The sequence below is a fragment of the Aythya ferina genome (assembly GCF_964211825.1).
Source record: "Aythya ferina genome assembly, chromosome: 2".
NCBI lineage: Eukaryota > Metazoa > Chordata > Aves > Anseriformes > Anatidae > Aythya > Aythya ferina.
In genome coordinates, this window is record NC_140297.1 from 36,794,176 (window position 1) to 36,799,483 (window position 5,308).

The window sequence follows — 5,308 nt, forward strand, 5'->3', positions numbered from 1 at the left end:
CCAAGCAAGTGTGTTTCCTTTGTTGGCTCCTCACATCAGCACTGGCAAAGGATCATTTATCGTCCTTTGCTCCTTTACATTTTGTGAGAGTTGATGCACTGGAAGAGGAACCTGCTTTCTCTAAGGAGGAGTGTGCAGAAGAGATTGGCTCCTCTCTCCACACCATACCCCAGAGAAGGTACTGCTGACTCATAATCAATGCTTGCAAAGGCAATATCTATTTTATGTCAGCTGTGAACACTAGCTGATATAAAGACTCTTCTTATTTGCTGCTACTAATTACTTTGAAAAAGAAAATGGTGCTATTAAAAGCCCCTTTTTTCTCTGCCAGCACAAATGAGAGTGTCTTCTCATCTATTTTTTATACAACAGTGGCTTGTGCCTGTCCAGTTTGACCCTTACCAGTTGAAATGAATGTAGCAGTTCTTCATTCTGCAAATGCTAATGGCAATGCACGCTATATTTTGAACATGCTACATAAGCCACTCATTGTGGCCACACTTGTGTTTTGTGTAGTGGCTGTCAGCTGTGGCACTCTCATTCCCTTTCCAAGTCACAAGAACCCCTGGCAATCCAGCAACTAACTCTGTGAATTTGGAACTTCAGAATAAAACTGAGGTCACCGAGAACTTGTTTGAAGTTAGTTAAAACCATCAACTTTAAATAAATACATTAAAAATCTTGGGGAGAGAAGGAGGAAAGAGAAAGAGGTGAGAAGAGTTGCTTATTTGTTCTATGAAGAAAGTCCCTTCAATGAACTGGACTGAGTTCAATCCTGGTGTTTTTTTTTGGTTTGGTTTGGTTTGTTTTTTATGTGAATATCAGTCAGAATTGGATCATTTAATCACAAAATATAATTTTATGGTAATGGGTATGAAATACCTGATTAAATTTACAGTTTTCTTGTTTTACATACCTACTGGTGTAGGTATTTATTTGGAGTTCAAGGCAGGTCCTTTATTTGCAATCCAATCTAAATGACTTACTGCAGGTCACTTCCACATAATATAAAAGTATAGTTTGGAGATAACGAGTCCTGTTTCTTTTCAGGAGATTTTCAGCATTTGCTATATGTTTATTGCACTTTGACCTCAACCAGAAACTGAAAAATAACTGTTCTGTATTTTCTTGGTACTTGTGAGTAATCTCGTTGGTTAAGTAAGTAGTTGAAATAAGATGCTCACATTCATTTGATGGGCTGAAGGGAAGAGCAAGAAATTGACAGGAAAAAAAAAAAAAAAAAGTAAATTTTCATAATTTTGTTTTATAAAGGTAGAAGTTAAACTACTAAGGCCATGTTGTACTTCAAACTGTTAACAATGCAGGTATTTGTGTTACTCCGGCTACTGTGGGGAGCTTCAGCTGTTGCTGCAGAATTTCTGGAAGCACACACTAGGCAATTCAAGACAGGACTCAGTTACCATGTGTGGGCCTGCAGTCATATAATCCCAATTTTACGAACAACAGTTCAGGTGGAAACCTGCAAATCTATTGGCATGTTATGTTTTCTCAGTCACTGGGCAAGAAGTGTTTATTTAACACCTTAGAATTAGAAAGGCTGTGAAAATAAGAAGGGCAGCAATAAAATATAAAACAGAGTGGACAATCACCAACATTATTTTAAAATTCAAATTTAAAAGGTAATATGGTGGGCAATTATGAGCCCAGTTCTGCCACTTCCCAGTTCCAGGAATTCCTTCCTATTTAAAATCAGTGGTATCTTGAGAATGCAGAAGACAGGTTAATTTCTATTGTGTTTGACTACACAAACAAAACCCTAGTGCAGTTCAGCTTCTCCAAATTCAGTCTTTGGTATACATGATTGAGTTTTTTCGGTCATGGAATTGCAAAATGAACATATGCTGAGGATTACATATGAGGGAAGAAAGGAAAACCTAAGGTGACAAAATATGTACCCATCCATCATACTGGGTTTGCACACACATGTATCTAGGAAGAACTAGTATCAAATGCTCAGAAGGTCTATATTGCCTATGTGTTATGCCCAAGCTGTCTACAAAGTTTTCTTTTCAAAGAGCCGTGCATAAATAACACATGTGAATTCATTTTTGTGCTTTGCAGTGCAGGCATCTGCATTTAACAATGATGACCACAATAAAATCAACGTTTTCTTTCTGAGAAAGAACAGCTCCAGAAATAATTATCCCAAATCTATTTAGCAGCTAGCAGGTTGACTAATATGATGTAGTGCAATACAGATGTAGTCATCCAGAGGAGCCTGAATTCTGCAGAATTCTGCCCTCAACAGGTTGTGAGGTGTAGCCTTGCAATGGAGTATTTTGCTCCAGTTCAACATTAAATATTAATCTGCTTTCCATTTGTAGCAGAATTTGTGTTACTAATTTTTAATTCTGATGATTAAATAACTTTTTCTCCTAGGACAAGGGAAAAGCAGAAGTAGTTGATTAGCATTTGACAGTTTACTACATGTATATAATATCTTTAAAAGACCTTGCTTAGAAAGATACAGAGCATTTGCCTTCATTTATTCAACTGCTTTCGTTAAAATTCTGCACTACCTCCTCTGAGCTCATTATGTACAATAACATTTAGGCTTTAAAAATTATGGTGCAAATACTAAGGTTTGATGAATATCACATTTGCTTCAGTGAAATTAAGCTAGCAGAGAAATGCCTCCCTAGGCAAAGGGATTTGGGTTTGTTTGGGGGATATTGGCTTTTGTTTTGCTGCCAGGCCAATATATCTGTTCTAGTTTGGTTTAATAAACCAGCACTTGGGAGGTTGACCAAAATTCCATTTTCAATGTACAAGTTTAGCAGCCTGTTACTTCAATAGTGACTTTACCTCAAAAGCTTTCAAGTTCTAATGTGTACATCTTTGCTGTGTGTAAGCTTTCTGTGCTTTTTTTTTTTTTTTCCACTTTTTTTTTCTTATTTTATCAGGGTATCACATGTGACAATGATGCAACTATTTTCCACATCTATCTTGTATTCTCACAAAGGCTGGATGTTGTGTGAGGTTATCCTTCTCCCCCCCCCCCCCCCCCCCCCCCCCCTTTTTCACTAATAAGGGTTGACGTAGAATTGGGAAATGTGCAGAGAAGGGTAAGGAGAACAAGAGGAATGGAGCAGCATCCATATAGGGAATGACTGAGCAAGCCATGTCTCCTTAGGCTGGAAAAGGACAGTTGAAGATGTCCTTTCAACATCAACTAAATCATGAGAGGCAGGAAGTGAGTAGATAGCAGTCTATTATTCACTGTCTTGAGCACTGTAGAATATCTAGTAAAGCAAATATTATGAAAAGTTAAAACAAAACAAAACAAAAAAAGTCATATTCTTTATTTAACTCACAGGCAAGCTATGAATCTCTTCACAGTTCTGTGAATACAAAATCTGATGGGGAGTCAAAGGGAAACTACACAGGAATTGCATAAAATTTGCATGTGATGCAGACAGTCCAAGAGTGATGAATGGTTGCAGGCTGGGGCAGCCCTTGCTCAGCTCTCACAGTCTTCCCTAGGAATCTGCTTTTGGCCAGAAGTAGGACACTGGGGTAGACTGACCTTTGGTTTTACACAGTAGGTCTGTTCCTATAATTCCAGTTAACGTATAAACTCATCAGATGTGCTAAGACTCTTATCATAGTCACTATTAGCTAATTAAGACAAGCATTTGCAATATATCCTTACATCTCCGTGTTCTCTTTTCTATGTCCTCATCTATACCAGAAAAGTCTACCAGGTAAAATATATAATAAAGAGAGTGAGACAATTGTGCAAACTCCAAAAACATGCCTACACTTCACCATGTTGAGCTTAAGTTTTCTCAATCCATCTTAAGTTGGTAATATATTACCTTTGTTTCATTTGGATAATAAGCTTGCATTGCATTGAAGATCAAAATTTTGACTGTAGATAGGTACTTAGACTCACGTGTCTTTGTGTCTTTGTTCTTAATTTAATGGCTCTTTTTTTCTCTTTTTCTTTTATTTATTTGTGTTTTTTTTTTTAATGATAACTTTTTCTCCCTTCTGTTTGATACACTGAACATAAACAATAAGCTTCTACCATACCACAGTTTGTTTTAATGCTAGGAGCCAAAGGGTTTGGCAGAAAAAGTTTTCATTTTGGTCAACACAAGCACATGCTTCTGTTTTATGTAACTAATACTAAAATGAAAGTCCACAGCAATTACAGCCCATTTTTCCATTACCACACGTTTACCATTCGTAAGGTCTCTGTAGATCCAAGTTTCATGGCGAATGCTTTTTTGTTACTGCTCAACAATTGTATCTGATTTTTGAACAGTGAGAAGACAGGATCTCTGCCAAAATTTTTAAATCACCTATATAAAAATGCAAAGGCCTGGATGCAGAATTAAACACTTCTTACTTATCACAAACACATGTAAGCCTTTTATTATTATTATTCCTTTCTGCATATTCTGAAATGTTAGAATATCTTCTCAACGTATGCGTAGGGAGAGTGTGTTTTATTAGGCTTTTAGAGTCACTGTGTTTAGTTATCTCACACACAGATGGTCTATCATTGACTTTGTGACAGGCACCAGGGACAATCCTATCACTTCCTTCTGGCCAAGCTTTTAACTAGAAAAAATATAGTGGTAATAGAATCAGCTAGATGGTATTATAATCCATTATAATTATATTATAATTGGTTGGACTTGATGATCTTGAAGGTCTTTTCCAACCTAGATGATTCTATGATTCTATAATTACTTAGGATTATGTGCTTTATTTTATGGGAAGAATTAATCGTAAACTATAATTTCCTGGTAGTTTTTGGTAAGGCTTTCAACAAACTAATTTTTCCTTCCTTTTCAAGTACCTGCAGTTGGCAAACTGGTTTGAACTGGATCAACCTCCCAGGCTGCTAAGTACTCCAAGAACACCAGTCGTCAAAAAAAAAAAAAAACAGACAAATGTGGGAAGGGACATGCTCAGAAAGAAAAATCAGGAGAAATCCTGAAAGATTCATCAGACATTGTCTTTGAAACAGGAGTTTATTTTTCCTAGTATTTTTGTTCAATCTACTGTGTATCTCCAGACTCAAAAGGGAAAAAAAATAGAGAGGGAAAAGAAATTTTTAAAATGTATGGTTTACACTCTGCAGTGGATTATACTCCAAGAAAGTTTATCTGTGTACGAAAAAGGGGACATTCAGTCAGGCTAAATGGTTCAACTAATCCTCCAGCTGCTGACTCAGAGTAAATTCATGGCCCTTCAAAAAATCACTGATGTGACTGTCCCTTTGGGACAGCTGCAATAGAGATAGAGCAATCGTTCAGGCTGCCTTGGGGTGATT